Raw genomic sequence first — 24,866 nt, 5'->3', positions numbered from 1 at the left:
GCCCAGGGGATAGCTAGTCTTTGGAAAGATGGTTTATCATCTCCTGAGACTGTTTACCATCATGCAGTGAAGAACATGGTTCCATGAGTTCTTTGTCCTTCATGTAATTCCTGTCCAAGTTGACTAGTGGCCACAGAAGGTCACAGATGCCCACAGAATCGGAGCTCCCCCAGGTTATTGGGTCCGTCTCTCCCAAAGAGATTGCCTGACTTGCCCAAGGTTGCACAAGTGGGTCATTTTTTTAATTCATCATTTAAATATACAAGGTACTGTAGGGGATGCAAAGATGATTCAGATGCCATCTCCTCTGTGGAGTCACAGGAACAAGGCTGTTGGCCAGATTTTCCCTTATTCTTGTTCTGTTTAAAACTCTTGAATCCTATCTTCCCTTGTCAGTTTTGTTCAATTTAAATTGTAGACAACATTTATAACAAGGGGAGAAAAGATAGTTAAAAAGTGGTCTTTTAACTAAGTTTGGTTATACAACCAAACAATCTTAGGACAATGCATATATTGAAAAAAGCATATAATTTGGGGGAGATGATGCTTCCAAGAAAGATGGTAGAAAGTAGGCTATGTTGGAATAAATGATGTGTACTCAAATTCCAGCTTTGCTACTCGCTAGTTTTGTGACCTTGCTAAGTCACTTGCCCTAAGACTCCATTGTTCAGAATAACACCTCCCTTCTTTACAAGCTTGTTGTGAGGTGAAAATGAAACGATGTCCGTACAAGAACCTACTGGAATGCCTGGCACATATTAACTGCTCAATAAAGTATATTGGTTCATTGATTCCTTCCATTTTCTATCTTGAGACTGAAAAAGATTTAAATTGCTGAGTGGGTGGAATGCCTGGCAGGTCTACCTGGTATTTCCTGGGAAAGATTTTATGTCGCATCTGGTTCCACTTCTAGTTTCCTATGCCCCCTTATATTGTAGAATCCCTCTTTAAATAGAATGAAGAATGACCACTGTCTCACAGATTAGTTGTTACAGTTAAAAGAGAGTTTATACAAAAATGCCTCGACTTTAGGTATTTCTGGCCTAATTGACCTACATGGCATATCTATTAGCACAAAGGTGGACTCACCTGAAGAGGAAGATAAAATCTTAACTTGGGAGTGTTGATAGTGGGAAGAATAGAGAAGGAAGAACAATGTTATAACCATCATTCTAGGGCAAAAGCCCTGTTTGGAGCACAGGTATTTGTGGCTTTTGGAGATACTCATACCAGCTGTAAGGTCTATTCATACCTATTCAAAGAAAATGTTCCAACACCAGCTGTATCCAAACAAAAGATGTATTTCTCCTTACAAGACATTCTTGAATAACATTTTCTATATGTTTGAAAATATATGAATTTCATACATGAATTATGAATTCATAAATATCACTCATAAAATGAGATTCAAATTTCATATACATCTATATATCTGACGAGATTAGATGTCTGAAGAGACTCCTTACTTTCCAGAAGAGACTTCTGTGAGAGAAGGAGCTCCAGTGTGGTATCGCTTTACCGCTAACACGTTGAGTCATATGGAATTTGTTTCTGAAAGCCAATAATGGTAGCATACAGGCAATTTCACATGGTTCAACATAAAACTTTTATAAACATATTTTGAATATGTCACATGAAATATTCAGGCATTCGACAAAAAGTTATCCTCCTACTGCACACCAGTGGGTAACATTTATTGGGCACTCGTATGCTGTGGTAATCATTTTACAGGCATCATTTCACTTAAGTGGTCCTTAAGTCCAACAGGTCAACAGTCAATATTCAACAGGTACCTCTATTGTCCATATTTTTTCAGATGAGGAAATTCAGTCTTCTGGGTTTGACTGATTTACCCAGCTGTTAAATGGCAAAGTAGCACTTAATTCCTAGGTCAGTTTAGAAGCAAGTCTAAACTCCTACCATTCAAATAAACTGTATCATCACTGAGCAATGCACTATGTGTAAAGCTGAATGATAGGTGTCCTAGAGAGAAAAAAATTTTAAATTCTAATTGTCTCTTATCAACAAAACTATTTCACTGGAAAATGATGTGCCACAAGCCTTTCTCAGTTCATTGCAAAGTCAGTGCTCAGTCCCCTAATTTATGATCTCTCTCTTTCCTTTTTGCTTCTTCTTTTCTACCTCTTCACCAACTACCCATTTAATCAACAATATTTATTTTAATAAATCCTTTAAAAATATTTGTTAAGGCTCTACTCTATGCAAGGCATAGCTCGAGTGTCCAGGAGAAGAAGGAAATGTGTAGAGAATGAGAGAAGCCAATGTTCAGAGAGCTCAACATTGAGAGCAGTAAAAATAGTAAAATTCAAATTCATTTAAGTACTTTATATAAAAGGACCACATGCCAGGGGAGCACAAACATATCTCTTTTTTGGCAATAATGTTTTTTGAAAAATTGCATGTAATCAGGATTATTTTTGAATGCATAAGGGGGATTCTTGATGTGAAGGAACCTTCTAGTCATTCCTTTTATAATAGATGTTTCCTAATTTTTCAGCTTCTGTAAGTTTGAGGTTTGCAATGATGGATATTTTTAAACTAGAGAAAGCCTTAAAAGTACTGACATCTTGGGGCGCCTGGGTGGCTCAGTCGTTAAGCGTCTACCTTCGGCTCAGGTCATGATCCAGGGGTCTTGGGATAGAGCCCAGCATCAGGCTCCCTGCTCCGCGGGAAGCCTACTTCTCCCTCTCCCACTCCCCCTGCCTGTGTTCCCTCTCTCGCTGTGTCTCTCTGTCACATAAATAAATAAAAATCTTAAAAAAAAAAAGTACTGACATCTGTATGTTTCAATGCTAGTTAGCAATGAACTCTTAATCTGATGTAGAGTAAGATTCCTTGACCATTTTGGACAGAACCTCCTTCTTGCCATTCATCAGTTGGAAGAGCATGAATTTTACAGTATGCATTCTTGAGTTCCCCTTAAACTGTCTGGTATAAAACATTGGTTCTGAGTAGGAACTGGACTTTGACTCTTTCTGTGAAAATTTCCATCTTTAGTTTCTCTTCCCTGGCCAGTGCCTACCACAAGGCTTGGCCTAGTTACAAGCTAGGGATTTTCCTAATCTTCTCGAATCTGGAGTCTGGGAAGAGATTCTTACCTTATACTGGACTCAGTGGACTGCAAGCCATTGCAGATTTACTTGGATCCTTCGCTAAACACTGAGGACCCTGGAGTCTGCCCCTAGGTCCTTCTGTCCTCAGTAGATCCCTGGGCAGGTATGCTGACCACTTCTAGATTCACATGTCTCACTGATTCAGGGCACGTTGCTTTTTTTTTTTTTTTTTTTTATGTTGTGTTAATCACCATACATTACATCATTAGTTTTTGATGTAGTGTTCCATGATTCATTGTTTGTGTATAACACCCAGTCTGGGCACGTTGTTAAAACTCTTCTGAAACTCAACAGGCTTCCTATCTAATCAACTCTTAGCTTGAAGGCGTGTTCCATCCTGCCTTTTTTCTTTTTTGTATGAGGTAACATCTGGGCTTTACTCACTACATCCCTGTAGCCTAAAACCTACGTTTGAAGTTCCCCTGATATTCAGACTTGAAATTATCATCGAATAAGGACATTCATAACTAATCTGGCTAAAGGGACATTCTTGGTCCCCTGAGATGTCTGAGGTCTGCCTGAGAAGCATAAAGCAACAAGATTAAATACAGTGTTCCCTAAGAATTAAAATTACATCAGGATTATCCCATTGGTATATCTTCCCTGGGGATTATCTTTCAGTAACTTGTTGATAAGTTCAGTGATGAGGTCAGTTGGGGGAAAGAAAAATTATTATTTTCACTTGATTTACCTTGAAATCATGTTTTTAAAAAGTTAATTTCTACATGCAGCATTATTCTCTTTCTTTCTTTTTTTGGGGGGGGAAGACATTCTGCCATATCCTCTGCTCTCTTTACTTCTGGAAAATTAATTCCTCTTAATTTTACTTTATATTTCTAATATTCCTTCTTGGTCTACTTTGCTGGCTTCTTCTCTTTCCCTAACTTCCACTCAAGCTGGGTCTCGGTCCTAGGTCCTCTTTTCTTTTTACATTTCTTTGCAGATGATTCAGTTCAGTTGTTTGGCTTTAAATACAAGCAACAGGCTGATAATTCTCAAATGTGTGATTTCCAGCTAACCCGGTCCCTGAACTTCAGACTTCACTGTCTATTTGACATTTCTGTTGGATCGATAATGAGTATCTTCTATTTCATACATTCAACGCCAAACACTCACTGTCTACTTGGGTGCTCTGTATTGAACCATTCAAATCCTGACAGTAGTTTCTTTGTAATATATGTTGAGATTAATGAACACTGATGCTTCTTTCAATTTCATCCAAAGACATGGTTTTCTTTCAGTGTTCCCTGGAGAAATGAGGGACCATTTAGAGCTTTTTTCTTTTTAGAAAGGTCATTCATGAAATTATGGAATGAAAAGGGATTTTAGAGGTCATCTAATGGTTACCATCTCCAATCCCCAAATCTCAAAGGCCTTTTGAGATTATTAATGGAGTTTCCAAGGTAATTTTAATATTTCAAAAGCCCTAACATATGTCATACATTTTCCTGGGATGGTTTTATTATATCATCATCATCATCATCATCATCACTTGTGTTTTTGTTTATTTAAAAGATAGAGTTGGGGGGCGCCTGGGTGGCTCAGTCGTTAAACATCTGCCTTCAGCTCAGGTCATGATCCCAGGGTCCTGGGATTGAGCCCCACATCGGGCTCCCTGCTCTGCGGGGAGCCTGCTTCTTCCTCTCCCCCTCCCCCTGCTTGTGTTCCTTCTCTTGCTGGGTCTCTCTCTGTCAAATAAATAAATAAAATCTTTAAAAAAAAAAGATAAAGTTGGGGGGCACGTGGGTGGCTCAGTCCATTAAGTGTCCAACTCTTGATCTTGGCTCAGGTCTTGATCTCACAGTTGTGAGTTGAACCCTGCATTGGGCTCTATGCTAGGCAGGAAGCCTATTTTTTTTTTTAAAGGTAGTAATTTTCAAAACATGGGGTTTGGAGGCAATATATATAAGAATGGCTAAAATAGGGATACCTGGGTGGCTTATTCAGTTAAGCGCCTGCCTTCAGCTCAGGTCATGATCCCGGGTCCTGGGATGGAGTCCCACATCGGGCTCCCTGCTCAGTGGGGAGCCTGCTTTTCCCTCTCCCTCGGCCTGCCAGTCCCTCTGCTTGTGGGCTCACACACACACACACTCTCTCTCTGTCAAATAAATAAATAAAATCTTTAAAAAAAGAAAAAGAATGGCTAAAAGAGTAGGTCTGAATTCAGACAGACTTGGATTTAAGCCTTGGCTCAGCCACTGGCTGAGTGTGTCTTCGGGTAAGTTAATTAAACTTTCTCAGCCTTACTTACCTTACCTGCGAAGTGGGAATGATAGTACTGCTCCTCCCTCATAGAGTAGTTGTGGAGATTGAATGGGATAATGCATGTGCAGTATTTATCATGTCACCTAACCCTTTCTTAGCTTTACAATTTTGACTGTGGGGTTCATAGAGAAAACACCGTAAATAAAATTTGTATGGTGCAGAGAATGTTGAGAGCTACCGACTTTATTCATCCTTACTTCCAGATATTCATCCCCAATATTTTATGTTCCAGCTAAAATTGGCAAACAAAAATTGTATATATTTGAGGTATATAATGTGATTTTTTTTTATATATGTATACGTTGTGAAATGATTATCACAATCAAGCTAAATAATGTATCCATCACCTCATATGGTTACTTTTTTGTGTGTGGTGAGAATACTTAATATCTCTTCACTTAGAAAATTTCAAGTATACAGTACATTAACTGTAGTCACCATGTTGTTACAGTAGGTATCCAGAACCTATTCATCTTATAACTGGAAACTTGTACCCTTTGGCCAAAGTGTCCCCAATTCCCCCACTCCCCAACCCTTGGTAACCACCCTCTACTTTGTGTTTCTAGGAGTTCAACTTCTTTTAGAGTCCACATTATAAGTGATATGACTCAGTACTTGTGTTTCTTTGTCTGGCTTATTTCACTTACCAAAATCTCCAGGTTCATCCATATTGTCACAAATGGCAGCATTTCCTTCTTTTTCTTGCCTAATTACTTTGGCTAGGCCTTCCAGTGTTATGTTGAATAGAAGTGGCAAATAATACATTTATGCTCAGAGCTGCTGAAAAGTTATCTGATGATGGACTTCAGCAGAGATGCTTTATAAAAGCTCTGAATAAAGTAGGAATAGAAATAAACTGCTTAAATATGGTTAACTTTTAGCTATTCTGTGAATATTTATTGAGTGCTTACTGTGTGCCAGGAACCAGGAGTATAATGGGGAATCAATCAGGAAAGATTTCTGCTCTTGTGCCTACATTATTGAATGCTGCTTCTGACGTAGGCAACTCTTCTAAATATGTCGCATGTATCACTTACTCTGCATAATTACATTATGAAGGAGGTGCTACTATTACCCTCATTTTTCAGATAAGGAAACTGAGGACCACGATGTCGAATAACTTACCCAAGGGGATGTAACTAGCAAGCACCAAAATTCAAACCTATGCTGTCCCTAAAGCAGGAATCAGCAAACTACGGGCTACATGTTACATCTGTGTCTGTTTTTTGTAAATAATGTTTAACTGGAATGCAGCCATGCTTATTCATTCCCCTGTTGTCTAAGACTGCAGCAAAGTCGAGCAGTTGTGACAGAGGCTATACGGCCCACAAAGCCTAAAACATACTCTCTGGGACTTTACAGAAAAAACTTGCTGACTCCTACTATAGAGCCTGATACTTCATGTGAAAATGACTATATTAAAATCTCACAGCAGGCATTAAAATGGTGGAATAATTAAACCACGTTCACAAAATATCAGGTGCTAGACAGAACACTTGCTATCACCATGATTAATCAACACTTTCTGGAGGTTCTAAATAATGCAGTCAGACAAGAAAATAAAATAATAGGTCTCAGATTATATGATTTACATAGGAAATGTAAGGAATTTTAATTTAAAACTTAAATATGTTAAATGGTCTGGGGTGGGGCCCGAGAGTCGGCACAGTACCAAGCTCCCAGTTGACACTGATTCTGCTGATCCCCGTTATTGTATTTTGAATACCAGTGTATTCACTGCAAACATGTAGTCTAGAGTGTAGCTTTGAAGTCCTTCAAATTGGGTTTTATTCCTAGCTTTCTCTCTTTTAAGATACCTAATTTTGGTCGAATTATTTACTCTGAAAGCCCCAGTTTTATCATCTGTAAAATGGAGGTAATCATGGGTAATAATGCACAAGACACTCTTAGCAGAGAATGCGCCCATAGTAAGTATCCAATAACTGCCAGCTCTATTAATATCTTTTATAGGTCAAATTTCCTTTGACAACCCGTGGAAATCCAGAGGGCAATAGGAAATATCCAAACTACTTAGTTTTTATAAAGCCGGTCAGATAAAGTAACATGTTGGAGAGGAGAACCACGTATTTTTTTCTCACATCTAGCCAGATCTCCATATAATTGATATTTGAGGGGGAGAAGGAAGGGTAGAAGGAGCTGGGTGAATTCAATTCTGGGGCCACCAGTCATCTTATGGCATCTGATCCTCCTGACCATCTCCCTGCCTCTTCTTCATTTCTAGTATGTTCTCTACATCATAGATGAGTGACCTTGTAACAACACAAGGGCCAGCATATCCCTCTCCTTAAAACCTCTAGTGGTTTCCCATAATACTTACAATGGAATCCAGACTTCTAACTGTGACCCTCAAGTCTCTGCATGATTTCGGCTACCTTCCTCTGGCTTCCTCTTTCCTTTTTCCCCATCACTGACTCCTCTGCATCCGTCCATCCACATCACTGTTTCTGTGGTTCACTAAACCAGCCAAATACTTGCTGCCTCAGGACCCTTGCATGTGCTAACGCTTCTCTCCAAATACTCTTTCCCTTCCATTTATTTTTACACATTCCAGCAACCTCCCAAAAATTATTTTATTTTACTTTTTATTGTAATAAGAATACTTTTTTTTAGATTTTATTTATTTATTTGAGAGAGAGACACAGCAAGAGAGGGAACACAAGCAGGAGGAGTGGGAGAGGGAGAAGCAGGCTTCCTGCAGAGCAAGGAGCCCGATGCGGGGCTTGATCCCAGGACTCTGGGATCATGACCTGAGCCGAAGGCAGACGCTTAATGACTGAGCCACCCAGGCGCCCCTGTGATAAGAATACTTAACATGAAATCCACCCTTTAAATTTTTTTGTGATTTTATTTTATTATTTAAAAATTTTTTTTATTAAATTCAAGTTAATTCACATACAGTGTATTATTAGTTTCAGGGGTAGAATTTAGTGGTTCATCAGTTGCATATAACAGCCAGTGTTCATTACATCGCTTGCCCTCCTTAATGCCCATCACCCAGTTACCCCATCCTCCCACCGACTCCCCTCCAGCAACCCTCAGTTTGTTTCCTATAGTTACGAGCCTCTTATGGTTTCCTTCCTCTCTGTTTTTATTCTAATTTATTTTTCCTTCCCTTCCCCTATGTTGATCTGTTTTGATTTTAAAATTTTTCAATTGAAATTGACATATTATATTTTATTAGTTTCAGGTGTGCCACATAGTGATTTGACAATTATACACATTACAAAATGCTCACCACAAGTGTAGTTACCCTCTGTCACCATATGAAGTTGTTACAGTATTCCCGATGACAATCCTTAGGCTGTATTTTAATCCCTGTGACTTATTGATTTTATACCTGGATGTTTGTACCTCAAATCCCCTTTATCTATTTAGTGTACAATACAGTATTGCTCAATACAGGCATGATGTTGTGCAGCAGATTTCTAGAACGTAGTCATCTTGCATCTGCTCTTTTTGTTTACACTTTCAGGCCTCCATCAAGTCACTTTTCCAGAGGGGTCTTCCTTGACTCCTTTAGCTGAAATTGCCCGCCCCCACCCCATTACTCTGCTTTATCTTCCATACGCACTTATCATTACCTAAAACTGTATGATTATTTTTTTCTTACTTCCTGTCTGTTCTTTCTTGCGAGGATGTAAGTTTCACGAGGTCAAGGGCTTTATCTCTCCTGTTCACGGCTCTATCTCTACTTTCCACATCAGTGTCAGGGAATAGAGTAGGTGCTCAATAAATGTCAGATACAAGAGCTCAGTGAGGGTTCTTGCGAAGGAAAGACAGGACGTGGTTAACCTCAGGTTCTGACATCCCTCAGGAGAAGTTTCAGGAGACTGGCAGCTCAGCCTCCCTGGCTCCCGAATGATATGGAATGTTTCCAAGCTCTGAAGGAAATAAATGCTTAAAGAGCCCTCTGCTAACTTACCCTCCCAGGGATTTTCTACCAGCCTGAGGTAGGTTTTGGCGTTTGTTTAGAAAAAGGCTCTTTGATGATGGGTTCCTTCATTTTTATTTAAAAAATACTTTAGGGGTGCCTGGGTGGCTCAGTTGGTTAAGCGTCTGCCTTTGGCTCAGGTCCTGATTCCAGGGTCCTGGAATCGAGCCCCCTCGTTGGGCTCCCTGCCCATCGGGGTGGGGGGGTCTACTTCTCTTTCTCCCTCTGCCCCTCTCCCTGCTCATGTTCTCTCTCTCTATCTCTCAAATAAATAAATAAAATCTTTAAAAAATACTTTAAAAATTTAGGTGATTAGACAAATGTATAAAAAATTTGCAAAAAACATGCAAACATACTCATTTCTGCCAACACATATTTATAACTGCCTATGGTCTCTCAGGGCTTTAGTCCAGTTATAAAGTTTCACAGCCCTATGAATGTGGTGGGTACTTGGCCTTGTTTGTTTATACTTAAACTGACAGCCCTCTATTTACACTTCCTGTTTTTTTCAACACTGTCTTCTCTACTCTTTTCTTAGCAAAGGCCTTCTAATCCACTGAATTCATACACCGTATCATTTCATTACTCTTTAACCGCTGGACATTTTAGTTCCTTGTGGGTTGTGCAATTTGCTTCTTTCTTTTATATCCAGGAACAATACTGCTAGGTGGTCCATTGTGAAGAGAAAAATACTTTTCTTAAGGAAAGAGTCTGTATAAATTGTTTACTTTGCTCTAGAAATTTGCAAAATATTGTCCTCTGCAGTTTGAGGACAATACTGCTTGTCTCTCTTTTTATCATGTTATAAGCTTATAATTAAAATTATAAGAGTTTTGACGTTTATTATAGGATTTTGGAGAATACAGAACAGGAAAAATATCCTTCAGGCTCATCACTCGAAGACTGGATTTTTTTTGTGGTGCAGAGATTGTAACTTTTTAAATTTCATTTTTTGTGTAGTATTCTATCACAAATATTTTCACATTATGACATTGTCTTCATAAATGTAATTTTAAACAATTGCACAGTATTTCAGCAACTGAATCTAGCATTCTGTATTAGGTTATTTTCATGATTTCCTATTAAAATTACGCTGTGATTTTTGCCTTGTGTATAAAGCTTTTTGTTGTTGTTACGGTTGTTATATTTTAGGTTAATTTCTGACTTTAGAGTCCTGAAGTGGAATAACTCAAATTCAAATATGCATTTTTTATTTGGAAAATTTCAAACCTACACGAATTAAGAGGACAGTATAATGAATGCTTATGTATGAGTTACCCAGCTTGGAAAATTGTCCGTATTTTGACAAATACAAGCATTTGAAAAATATTTTCCCACAGTGTCAAACCTTTCACCCCTCCACCAGTGACCTTGGCAGTGCTCATTTCTCCACAACGTTGACAGCACTGAGGATCATCCTTAAGATCTAAACCCAAGGAAAACATAATATTAAAACTTGGCTCACTTTGTTAAACAACAAAAATAATTAATTTGCCATTTTTGTCACCCCTGTAATTTAGTAGAGCAGTGTTTTTGGCCTGGTCTGGCCTAAGTATCCCCCAAGAAGATCAATGCAAGGAGCGCTCTGTAGCTTTGGCCATTCGAAAGTAATTGAAGATTCCACAAACATCAGAAAATACTTGCATGCATGAGCAAGCCTACCTTGCAGCAAATTCAAACCCAATGCAATTTAAGGGTCATGTGCATAAGGACCTAGTGACTTGGAATAAAGATGTGAGTTCAGGTGAGATGGGGCAGTGGGGCATGTTCATGGAGTGATTTCCTGAACTTCCACCCCACCCTGTGAGTCATGCTAATTTTATTTATAAAAATATTTTGTGACTCAGCCTGTCATAATTGTGTGTGATACTACAAGAATAAGAGGTTCCTTTGCTTTTTTTTCCTTCAGCTTTATCAAGGTATAATTGACAAAATCGAGGTTCTTTTGCTTTTTAAGCTTAAAGTCAATGTGGAGTAATGTGATTTAAAAAGTGTTTAAGAGGGATGCATCTAGGCACACCTGGGTGGCTCAGTTGGTTAAGCATCTGCCTTCGGCTCAGGTAATGATCTCAGGGACCTGGGATCGAGCCCTGAGTGGAGCTCCCTGTTCAGCGGAGTCTGCTTTTCCCTCTGCCTCTGTCCCTCCTCCCTGCTTGTGCTCTCTCTCTCTCTCAAATAAATAAAACCTTAAAAAAAAAAGAGGGATGGATCTAAAAGTATGATAAGTCAGTTGGCAGGAGGGTGAGCCCCGTAGGAGGGCATTAATCCCTATCCAGGGTAGACACCATAAAAATGCAGGTGGACCTATGCAAGAAAGCAAAGTAAGAGTAGGGTTCATGTTTGGTAAACAAAACAAAACAAAACAAATTGGATTGTTGAATGCTGAAGGAAAAAATACCATCACAAAGTCCTGACTGGGGAGGATAGCTGTGTGAGCTATTTAACTCTGGGCTTCCAGGTCCACATTTCTATTGGCTAAAGGGCAACACCTGTATTTCCTGCCTTCTGGGCTCGACATGAGAATCATATGCTCTTGGTATAAATATGAATTTTTAAATTTTTTCCTTATTTATTTGAGAGAGAGAGCACAAGCAGGGGGAGCATCAGAGGGAGAGGGAGAAGCAGACTCCCCGCTGAGCAGGGAGCCCGAATCAGGGCTTGATCCCAGGACCCGGAGATCATGGCCGGAGCCGAAGGCAGATGCTTAACTGACTTAGCCACCCAGGTGTCCCTAAATATGTATTTTTAAGATGTTGTTGTGGTAAGTGGATAATCAGAGTACTAAAGAGGCATGTGAATGATCAGGGGTGTTTATATATATGTAAAGAATGAAGATCAAGGAAAGAATGGAAATAGGAAAATAGGAGACCCTATTGAGAACCTGCTGGGTGCATTGGGCTTTGCACTTTCAGACACAGAATCTCATTTGATTTTCACCACACCTCGGAGGTGAGTGTTAGGCTCTCTCCACATTTAAAAGGAGGGCGCTTGGGGGCACCTGGGTGGCTCAGTCATTAAGCGTCTGCCTTCGGCTCAGGTTTAGCCCCACATTGCGCTCCCTGCTCCGCGGGAAGTCTGCTTCTCCCTCTCCCACTCCCCTGCTTGTGTTCCCTCTCTTGCTGTCTCTCTCTCTCTGTCAGATAAATAAATAAAATCTTTTAAAAAAGAAAAAAAAGGAGAGCACTGAAGTCTGTAACTTCTCCAAGGTCACATAGCTATAGAGTAAGCAGTGGCCAGGTGAGATAACATTAACTGCACTCCAAAGGAAGTAGTAAGGGTAAGTACTCAGTGATTGCAGACAGTGTTTTGAACATGGCTGGGCCAGTTCCAGGCTCAAGGACAAGGAGAGTCACTTTTCCCATGACTTCTTTCCTTGTTCCAGGCCTAATGGAAGAGGAAAACCAGACAGGAGGGGTCCACTTCCACTTCCACCCCTTCTTAATAGACCCCAGGGTGGCTCCCCTCATATTTGTGGCCCTCTTGCTGTTGTACTTAGGAAGTCTTGTTGGAAACATCACCATTGGGCTCACCGTCTGGAGAGATTGCTCCCTCCATACCCCGATGTACTTCTTCCTTTTTGTTCTGGCCATGCTGGAAATTGGCTACTCTACGAACATTGCTCCCCTGACTCTGGCTAGCATCCTTTCCATGGGGCAGATGCTTATCTCTCTCCCTGCCTGTGGGGCCCACATGTTCTTCTTCATCCTTCTTGGAGGGTCTGACTGTGTCTTGCTTGCTGTCATGGCCTACGACAGGTACGTGGCCATTTGTCACCCACTGCATTACAACCTCATCATGAGTTGGCAGCTCTGCGGGCAGATGACTAGGTTCCTTGGGGCTGGGATTCCTGTTGTTACTGCCTTTGACCATTCTGATCTGCCACCGTCTATTCTGTGGCCACAGTGAGATCTACCACTTCTTCTGTGACATGCCTGCAGTCACGCGCCTGGCCTGTGCAGACACCCATGTGCATGAGGCCGTTCTCTATGTCCTCGGTGTGGCCGCCGTGGTTATCCCCTTTCTCCTTATCTGCCTCTGCCATGGCTGCATTGTGGCCACCATCCTGAGGATGAATTCAGCTGAGGGAAAGCGCCGGGCTTTCTCCACCTGTTTCTCTCACCTCATCGTGGTTCTCCTGCAGTATGGGAGTTGCACCCTCATCTACCTTCACCCCAGCTCCAGCTACTCTCCAGAAGAGGGCTGGGCGGTGTCTCTTGTTTACACCTTTTTTTTCACCAGTGCTAAACCCCTTGATCTATAGCATAAGGAATCGAGAGGTGACTGATGCAGTAAGGAGACTTATGGCAAGAACGTGCTGGTTCAGGAAAACTTCCTAGAAAAATATTCCTTCCTAGAAAAAATATTCCCCAAACCAGGAGTAGGGGCATGATCTGAAGGACAGGAAGCTCCAAAGCAAGAAGGAAGGAGTGGAGAGAGAACCGTCTCCATGGCTCTCTCAGCCTGTGAAATGATCATCAGTGCGAATTCCTCTGCTTTTTAGTGGATTCCAGTGAGGAATTGGCCCTGCCTACTTAGCCAGCCTCCTCTCTCATCATAGAGCTTAGCATAAGGGCTGAACAACAGTGTCAGTGAAGAAAAGGATGAATAAATGGGCACATAGAGACACAGTAGCAGCTGACACAATGGATGCTGTCCTCTTACCTGTTTTAAGAACCTACAACCTTGGTGGTATGCAGGCCCAATGGATTCATGTATTCAAATGTCTTATGACCTTTCTCTTTGCCTGCTCAAGTCCCACTGCCTTAATAAAGTCTGTCCGGCCACTCTTCTGACAGTGATCTTTCTCTTTTCACTAAATCACACTTCTTTTTATATAACTAAGTTTCATATGTTTTGGCATTGCCTTTATCATAAGTCTATAAGGCCCCTCGGGGTAGAAGAAATGGCTTATTCTTTCTTCTTATTTTCTGGTAAGTGCTGGGTACTTAGCCTTAAGGTCCAACCACAAACTTGAGTCCTGACCTTTTTCCTTTACGTAAAAGAGAGGATGGTGATAACAACAGCCTTCCTACCTCAAGGGGATTGGATGGACAGTCCAGTGAAGATGTGGATGTGTGAAAATACAATAGGAAACTACAGAAGAAGCCACGATTGTTACTTATTTAAGTCCTCTGCCACTTACCCTCGAACGGCTTTTACTAAGTTGTTCAAGTCCTGCCTTCCTGCTGGTCTGATCAGCCCTTCCCAAAGCAGTAGAGTCAGTGGCTTCTCATCACAGCAGGTGGGTCCTCTGACCCTCTCAGGGGAACCCCAAACCATAGCAGGCAATGAGCAGGACTGTTAGGGACACTGGTAGTGGAGACCAGATGGAGGATTGAGAGTAGGGAAAGGTATTTCTAAGACATCTTCCTTGATAAGAGAAAAAGAAAAGAATCCCGTTCTCTCTTGATGTTGCTAGTGATAAAAACTAGCCTCTTTCATATCTGATTGTGTTACATGTGAGAAAGAGGGGGAATATGGAATCCTGATGGTAGAATTCCTGGGGCATCCAAGTATTTTTAGTTGTGCTTATGTGGAGATTCAATAGATATTTTATTGATAGCAATGGTGTTTGTTGGAATTAATATATTACTTCTCTACTTTTTTTTTAAAGATTTCATTTATTTATTTGACAGAGAGAGAGACAGTGAGAGCAGGAACACAAGCAGGGGGAGTGAGAGAGAGAGAAGCAGGCTTCCCGCTGAGCAGAGAGCCTGATGTGGGGCTTGATCCCAGGACCCTGGGATCATGACCCGAGCCGAAGACAGACGCCCAACGACTGAGACAACCAGGCACCCCTACTTCTCTACTTTTAATTTATTCTGTTTCCAATATGCTTGCACAAAAGGTGTGAAGCAGTTTAAAAATACTTCGATACAAATGTTAAAAACACATAGGCAAGAAGATTGGGGTAAAGGAAAAATTTAGGTGTGATTATAGAGAATATAGTAGTAAAATTGTATGCAGAAATGCAAACCATGTGCTCTCTACAGTCTATACAATGGTCACCTACAGGTATCTGAGATTTCTAGTAACCGAGGAAAAGAATAAAATAAAATTCAGTTGGAAAACTCAGAGTTCACAAAATAATATACAGTAGAAATATGGAGAAACCTAACTTTTTTTTGTTAAATCTCAGGTGTAAAAGAATCTTTTCTCACAATTTTTCAAAGGAGAATATTGCATGTTTAACAACATACCAGCAATTACAATAATAACACTAGCTATCATTTATTGAGCACTGAATAATGTGCCAGACATTGTTTAGGTGCTTAGTACACCTTAACTCACTTGATTCCCACAACATCTTATAAGATAGATACCATTATTTTCCGTATTTTACACATAAAGAACTGAGGCTCAGAGATGTTAAGTAATTTCTTCAAGATCACACAGCTAGTAAGTGCTGTCACAGTCTGACTCCAAAGCCCATGACCTTAACCAATGTAACATACAGTAAATATGAAATGAATTTTCTAGGGTTAATTCTCCATGTAAGCTGATGGTGTGACATGTCCAAGTCACTTAAAGCAGTTATGGAAGGGATGATTATGGTCAAAAAAGGATATACCTCTCAAATTTTCTAACTTGATTTTAGGGAATAAACCTAAACTATTAGAGCCTGATTGACCAGCATGTCTTTCAGGAAGTGCTCCACAGGGGGGCGGAGCAAGATGGCGGAGGAGTAGGAGACCTGGATTTCGTCTGGTCTCAGGAATTCAGCTGAATAGGGATCAAACCATTCTGAACACCTATGAACTCAACAGGAGATCGAAGATAAGAAGAGTAACAACTCTCTGAACAGAAAAGCGACCACTTTCTGGAAGGTAGGACGTGCGGAGATGTGAATCCGAGGCGATATTCGGGAGGATAGACGGCGGGGGAGGGGCCTCCGGCGGCCGCTTCTGGCAAGTGCTAGAGCCGCGGAGCACAAAATCGGACCTTTTAGAAGTCGGCTCCGCTGAGGGACGTCGCTGCAGTGGCTAAGCGGGGGGTGGAACCCTCGCGGGACAGTGGGGTCTCAGGACCCTTGGGGTCACAGAAAGACCGGGGGAGCCTGAGTGCGGCAGAGCTCACAGGTATCGGAGCGGGGAAGCCGGCTGCAGAGACGGAGCCAAGGCGTGGGCTCTCAGCTCGGGGTGGCCATAAACTGTGATCCGCGGCCCAGTTGGGCCACTGCTCCTCCAGCAGGGACCCAACAAGCGGCAGAGCCGGGGAGACTCCCCTTCCTTCCCGGGGAGGAGCGGCGCAGGAGCGCACCACAGGGATCTGCTGGGTTTGGAGACTCCACACGGGGTCGGGTGCCAGAGATAGAAACGCTCGGTCACAGGCCGGGTGAGCACGGAGTGTGGTGGGAGACCGGGGAGACGGGAGTGACTGCTTTTCTCTGGGGGCGCACTGAGGAGCGGGGCCCCGAGTTCTCATCCCCTTCCGGGCGGAGATTGGGAGGCCACCATTTTCACCCTGGTCCTCCAAAGCTGTACCAAGAACTTGCAGGGAACCAAAGCTCCTGAGAGCAAACCCGAGCAGCTTGCTTAGCCCGGACCAACAAGGGCGGGTCAATTCCGCCTCCGGCAAAGACATTTGGGAACCACGGCAACAGGCCCCTCCCCCAGATCAGCACGAACAGCCAGTCAAGACCAAGTTTACCGAGCAAGGAGAACGGGAGAACTCCAGCGCTAGGGGAACACTGCACATAGAATTCATGGCTTTTTTTTTTACCCTGATTAGTTTTTCAAAGTTAATATTTTTAACTGGTTTTTTTTTTGAATTTTTCTTTTTCCCTTTTTCAACCAACATCTTATCAATCCCTTTTTTAAAAAAACATTTTTTATTTTTCATTTTTAGACTCATATTTTATCCCTTCATAGTAGTTACCCTTATTTTTGGCATATATATGTATATATATATATAAGTTGTTCTCTCTTTAAAATTTTGAGATACAGTTTCTTCTAACAGATCAAAATATACCCTAAATCACTAGTGTATGGCTTTGTTCTAGTCTCCTGCCTGATCACATTCTCTCCCTTTTTTTTTCTTTTTTCTTTTTTTTAAATCTTCTTCTTTCTTTTTAAAAACAACTTCTTATCTTATCAAGTCCTTTTATAAAATCTTTTATAATTTTCATCTTTACAGTCATCTGCCATCCCTTCATTGTATCAACCCTTATTTTGTACATATATAAGTCTTTCTTCCTTTAAAATTTTAGCAGGCACTTTCTTCTAACAGACCAAAATATGCCCCAAAGCTAGTGTGTGGCACTGATCTATGCACTAGCCTGATCATATTTGATCATATTCTGGTTTTTTTTTCTGTTTTTGTTTGTTTTTATCTTTTTCTTTTTCCTTTTTATTTTTTTCTCTTCTTTCTTTCCCTTTCTTGTCCCCTGGTTTCAGGTCTTTTCTGATTTGTATAGAGTATATTTGCTGGAGACGTTGTTAACCTGTTAGCATTCTGTTCTCTCATTCATCTGTTCTCCTCTGGACAAAATGACAAGACAAAAAAAATCACCTCAGCAAAATGAACAAGAGGTAGTACCGTCTGCCAGGGACCTACTCAATACTGACATTAGTACGATGTCGGACCTAGAGTTCAGAATCATGAATTTAAAGATACTAGCTGGGCTTGAAAAAAGCGTGGAAGTTATTAGAGAAACCCTTTCTGGAGAAATAAAAGAACTAAAATCTAACCAAGTCGAAATCAAAAAGGCTATTAATGAGGTGCAAGCAAAAATGGGGGCACTAACTGCTAGGATACATGAGGCAGAAGAAAGAATCAGCAATATAGAAGACCAAATGATGGAAAATAAAGAGGCTGAGAAAAAGAGAGATAAACAACTACAGGATCACGAGGCAGATTCGAGAGATAAGCGATACGATAAGACGAAACAACATTAGAATAATTGGGATCCCAGAAGAAGAAGAAAGAGAGAGAGGGGGAGAAGGTATATTGGAGCAAATAATAGCAGAGAACTTCCCTAATGTGGGGAAGGAAACAGGCATCAAAATCCAGGAGGCACAGAGAACTCCTCTCAAAATCAATAAAAATAGGTCAACACCCCGACATCTAATAGTAAAACTTACGAGTCTCAGAGACAAAGAGAAAATCCTGAAAGCAGCTTGGGAGAAGAGATATGTAACCTACAATGGTAGAAACATTAGATTGGCAACAGACCTATCCACAGAGACCTGGCAGGCCAGAAAGGACTGGCACAATATCTTCAGAGCACTAAATGAGAAAAATATGCAGCCAAGAATACTATATCCAGCTAGGCTATCATTGAAAATAGAAGGAGAGATAAAAAGCTTCCAGGACAAACAAAAACTAAAGGAATTTGCAAACACAAAACCAGCCCTACCAAAAATATTGAAAGAGGTCCTCTAAGCAAAAAGAGAGCCTAAAAGCAGCATAGATCAGAAAGGAACACAGACAATATACAGTAACAGTCACCTTACAGGCAATACAATGGCACTAAATTTGTACCTTTCAATAGTTACCCTGAATGTAAATGGGCTGAATGCCCCAATGAAAAGACACAGGCTATCAGATTGGATTAAAAAACAAGACGCATCCATATGCTGTCTGCAAAAGACTCATTTTAGACCCACAGACACCCCCACATTGAAAATGAGGCGGTGGAAAACCAATTACCATGCTAATGGACACCAAAAGAAAGCTGGGGTGGCAATCCTTATATCAGACAAATTAGATTTTAAACCAAAGACTGTAATAAGAGATGAAGAAGGACACTATATCCTACTTAAAGGGTCTATCCAACAAGAAGATCTAACAATTGTAAATATCTATGCCCCTAACGTGGGAGCAGCCAATTATGTAAGGCAATTAATAACAAAAGCAAAGAAACACATTGACAACAATACAATAATAGTGGGGGACTTTAACACCCCCCTCACTGAAATGGACAGATCATCTAAGTAAAAGATCAACAAGGAAATAAAGACTTTAAATGAAACACTGGACCAAATGGACTTTACAGACATATTCAGAACATTCCATCTCAAAGCAACAGAATACACATTCTTCTCTAGTGCCCATGGAACATTCTCCAGAATTGATCACATCCTAGGTCACAAATCAGGTCTCAACCGGTACCAAAAGATTGGGATTATTCCCTGCATATTTTCAGACCACAATGCTTTGAAACTAGAACTCAATCACAAGAGGAAAGTCGGAAAGAACTCAAATACATGGAGGCTAAAGAGCATCCTACTAAAGAATGAATGGGTCAACCAGGAAATTAAAGAAGAATTAAAAAAATTCATGGAAACCAATGAAAATGAAAACACAACTGTTCAAAATCTTTGGGATACAGCAAAGGCAGTCCTGAGAGGAAAGTATATAGCAATACAAGCCTTTCTCAAGAAACAAGAAAGGTCTCAAATACACAACCTAACCCTACACCTAAAGGAGCTGGAGAAAGAACAGCAAATAAAGCCTAAACCCAGCAGGAGAAGAGAAATCATAAAGATCAGAGCAGAAATCAATGAACTAGAAACCAAAAGAACAGTAGAACAGATCAACGAAACTAGGAGCTGGTTCTTTGAAAGAATTAACAAGATTGATAAACCCCTGGCCAGACTTATCCAAAAGAAAAGAGAAATGACCCAAATGAACAAAATCATGAATGAAAGAGGAGAGATCATAACCAACACCAAAGAAATACAAACAAATATAAGAACATATTATGAGCAACTCTATGCCAGCAAATTAGATAACCTGGAAGAAATGGGTGCATTCCTAGAGATGTATCAACTACCAAAATTGAACCAGGAAGAAATAGAAAACCTGAACGAACCTATAACCACTAAGGAAATTGAAGCAGTCATCAAAAATCTCCCAACAAACAAAAGCCCAGGGCCAGATGGCTTCCCAGGGGAATTCTATCAGACATTTAAAGAAGAATTAATACCTATTCTGAAACTGTTCCAAAAAATAGAAATGGAAGGAAAACTTCCAAACTCATTTTATGAGGCCAGCATTACCTTGATCCCAAAACCAGACAAAGACCCCATCAAAAAGGAGAATTACAGACCAATGTCCTTGATGAACATGGATGCAAAAATTCTCACCAAAGTACTAGCCAATAGGATCCAACAGTACATTAAAAGGATTATTCACCATGACCAAGTGGGATTTATCCCTGGGCTGCAAGGCTGGTTCAAGATCCGCAAATCAATCAACGTGATACAATACATTAACAAAAGAAAGAACAAGAATCATATGATTCTCTCAATAGATGCAGAAAAAGCATTTGACAAAGTACAGCATCCTTTCTTGATCAAAACTCTTCAGAGTATAGGAATAGAGGGTACATACCTCAATATCATAAAAGCCATCTATGAAAAACCCACAGCGAATATCATTCTCAATGGGGAAAAGCTGAGAGCTTTTCCCCTAAGGTCAGGAACACGGCAGGGATGTCCACTCTCACCACTGCTATTCAACATAGTATTAGAAGTCCTAGCCACAGCAATCAGACAACAAAAAGAAATCAAAGGCATCCAAATTGGCAAAGAGGAAGTCAAACTCTCACTCTTTGCAGATGATATGATACTGTATGTGGAAAACCCAAAAGACTCCACCCCAAAACTGCTAGAACTCATACAGGAATTCAGTCAAGTAGCAGGCTATAAAATCAATGCACAGAAATCAGTGGCATTCCTATACACCAACAACAAGACAGAAGAGAGGCAAATCAAGGAGTCGATCCCATTCACAATTGCACCCAAAACCATAAGATACCTAGGAATAAATTTAACCAAAGAGGCAAAGGATCTGTACTCAGAAAACTATAAAATACTCATGAAAGAAATTGAAGAAGACACAAAGAAATGGAAAAACGTTCCATGCTCATGGATTGGAAGAACAAACATTGTGAAGATGTCAGTGCTACCTAGAGCAATGTACACATTCAATGCAATCCCCATCAAAATACCATCCACCTTTTTCAAAGAAATGGAACAAATAATCCTAAAATTTGTATGGAACCAGAAGAGACCCCGAATAGCCAGAGGAATGTTGAAAAAGAAAAGCAAAGCTGGCGGCATCACAATTCCGGACTTCCAGCTCTATTACAAAGCTGTCATCATCAAGACAGTATGGTACTGGCACAAAAACAGACACATAGATCAATGGAACAGAATCGAGAGCCCAGAAATGGACCCTCAACTCTATGGTCAACTCATCTTTGACAAAGCAGGAAAGAATGTCCAATGGCAAAAAGACAGTCTCTTCAACAAATGGTGTTGGGAAAATTGGACAGCCACATGCAGAAGAATGAAACTGGACCACTTCCTTACACCACACACAAAAATAGACTCCAAATGGTTGAAAGACCTAAACGTGAGACAGGAGTCCATCAAAATCCTAAAGGAGAACACAGGCAGCAACCTCTTCGACCTCAGCCGCAGCAACTTCTTCCTAGAAACATCGCCAAAGGCAAGGGAAGCCACGGCAAAAATGAACTATTGGGATTTCATGAAGATAAAAAGCTTTTGCACAGCTAAAGAAACAGTCCACAAAACCAAAAGACAACCGACAGAATGGGAGAAAATATTTGCAAATGACATATCAGATAAAGGGCTAGTATCCAAAATCTATAAAGAACTTATCCAACCCAACACCCAAAGAACAAATAATCCAATCAAGAAATGGGCAGAAGACATGAACAGACATTTTTCCAAAGAAGATATCCAAATGGCCAACAGGCACATGAAAAAGTGCTCAACATCGCTCGGCATCAGGGAAATCCAAATCAAAACCTCAATGAGATACCACCTTACACCAGTCAGAATGGCTAAAATTAACAAGTCAGGAAACGACAGATGCTGGCGGGGATGTGGAGAAAGGGGAACCCTCTTACACTGTTGGTGGGAATGCAAGCTGGTGCAACCCCTCTGGAAAACAGTATGGAGGTTCCACAAACAGTTGAAAATAGAGCTACCATGCGATCCAGCAATTGCACTACTGGGTATTTCCCCCAAAGATAGAAATGTAGGGATCCGAAGGGGTATGTGCACCCCAATGTTTATAGCAGCAATGTCCACAATAGCCAAACTGTGGAAAGAGCCAAGATGTCCATCGACAGATGAATGGATAAAGAAGAAGTGGTATATATACACAATGGAATATTATGCAGCCATCAAAAGGAATGAGATCTTGCCATTTGCAATGACGTGGATGGAACTGGAGGTTGTTATGCTGAGTGAAATAAGTCAATCAGAGAAAGACATGTATCATATGACCTCACTGATATGAGGAATTCTTAATCTCAGGAAACAAACTGAGGGTTGCTGAAGTGGTGGGGGGTGGGAGGGATTGGGTGGCTGGGTGATAGACACTGGGGAGACATTGGGGTAATAGACATATGGTGAGCACTGTGAATTGTACAAGACTGATGAATCACGGATCTGTACTTCTGAAACAAATAATGCAATATATGTTAAGAAAAAAAAAAAGAAGATAGCAGGAGGGGAAGAATGAAGGGGAGTAAGTCAGAGGGGGAGACGAACCATGAGAGAAGATGGACTCTGAAAAACAAACTGAGGGTTCTAGAGGGGAGGGGGGTGTGGGGATGGGTTAGCCTGGTGATGGGTATTAAAGAGGGCACATTCTGCGTGGAGCACTGGGTGTTATGCACAAACAATGAATCATGGAACACTACATCAAAAACTAATGATGTAATGTATGGTGATTAACATAACAATAAAAAATTATTAAAAAAAAGGAAGTACTCCACAAACACTATTTTATTCAACCAGGATCTGGATAGAAATTGGAGAAGAGAAAGTTCCTGGTTATTGTTATTATCCAAGAGGTGGAACACATATATTCTGCATTAATAATGAGCCAAGAAGTTTTGTGCTTACTACACAAGATTTGGACACGATTGGTTTTCTTTTCTTCCATTACACATCCATCAGCATGCTCCAATTTCATAATGGTGTTCCAGTGGAATTAGATTTGAGCAGCACAAAATAATGTCATCATATTCTAATTTGATTTTATTTACTCATTGGTCTGAGCCTACTGGAAAGACTCCTAGTGGCATTAGCTATGCAAAGGAAGTGGCCTAGTGTGTGCTGAATGTTTGTGTCCCCTCAAAATTTATATATTGAATCTAATCCCTGATGTGATGGTATTTGGAGGTGGTACTTTTTGGAGGTAATTAGGTCATGAGAGTGGAGCCCTCGTGGATGGTATTAGCACTCTTATAACAGAAATCCCACAAAGCTCCCTAGCCCTTTCTACCATGTGAGGATATAATGAGAGTGTGGAAGAGGGCCCTCACCCAACCATGTGGCACTCTGATCTCAGCCTTCCAGCCTCCAGGATTGTGAGAAATAAATTTCTGTTTTTTAGAAGCCACCCAGTATCTGGCACTTTGTTCTAACAGCCAGATCTAACTAAGTCATAGCCCTACTGCCTAACTAGTTTATAGAAGGTCCTTATTTAAGAAAACATTCCCTTTTTTTAACTAAAAATATCAGGTAGGCTGTAACTCAGCTTTAGGTGGGCCCCTGTGGACCCCCAAATCCTCTTCTTCTTGATGCAAACTGACAGAAGAGAGTGATTTAGGACATCACCCTTCATCCTTCTTCCTTCCTTCCTTCCTCTTCTTCTTTCTTTCTCCTTCCTTCCTTCCTTCCTTCCTTCCTTCCTTCCTTCCTTCCTTCCTTCCTTCCTTTCTCACCTAATTAACTTAACCTGATCAAGATAATCTTCTGTGAACACTCTTGGGGAAATGGTTGTGTAAATGACCAACAACAGATATTTAGGGGAGTGGTACCAGATAGAATAGTGCCTCAGCTCTGAATGAAATGAGTCTGTTGTAACAGAAGATGGGCTGTAAAGGAAAACACATGAGCAAATTGAAAAATGCAACCTGTTTGCTCCTGGATGTTATTGAACACAAATCCTTGTACGTATATTTTATTTTATTTTTTTAAAGATTTTATTTTATTTGACAGAGAGATAGAGAGCACAAGTAAGCAGAGAGGCAGGCAGAGAGGGAGAAGCAGGCTCTCTGCTGAGCAGGGAGCCTGACGCGGGGCTTGATCCCAGGACCCCAGGATCATGACCTGAGCCGAAGGCAGCCGCTTAACCGACTGAGCCACCCAGGCGCCCCTGTACGTATATTTTAAAATTTGATTGTTACTCAGGTAAGTTTGACATAGAAACTAAAAACTTTCAAGAAAGAATAGCAAAAGCCAGATGACTTCATAATTTATTTGTAGTGAAATTCAGAGCTCACCACTCCTGGTCTTTGCTCTTAGCAAGGAAAACCATCTTTGGGGCCATGCAGTGTTTCCTATGGCATCTCTCTGTTTGCTCTTCCTAGAGAAGTGAGATGTAGGTCAAGATGAAGGTCAAGGGCTTCTCTATCAACAGCAAGATTCACTGACCCCCCTCGTCCCATAAAGACACATTTGCTAACTATGCCTGCTGTGGTTTGTGGTTGCCTGTGGGAGAACTGGATTGAAAGATGGGATCAG

The 24,866-nt window shown here is 40.9% G+C and overlaps 1 pseudogene; it reads left to right on the top strand.

Annotated features, from left to right (window-relative positions):
• Positions 1 to 12,738: 12,738 nt before the first annotated feature.
• LOC114215147 (olfactory receptor 10V1-like) lies at positions 12,739 to 13,688 on the top strand (annotated as a pseudogene).
• Positions 13,689 to 24,866: the final 11,178 nt, after the last annotated feature.

Source organism: Eumetopias jubatus, unplaced genomic scaffold, assembly GCF_037043125.1.
Source record: "Eumetopias jubatus isolate StellerSeaLion01/CBP00866 unplaced genomic scaffold, mEumJub1_p1.0 scaffold_13, whole genome shotgun sequence".
Classification (NCBI taxonomy): domain Eukaryota; kingdom Metazoa; phylum Chordata; class Mammalia; order Carnivora; family Otariidae; genus Eumetopias; species Eumetopias jubatus.
Note: the sequence above shows the minus strand (reverse complement) of the source record. Positions and strands in the feature narration are given on the sequence as shown.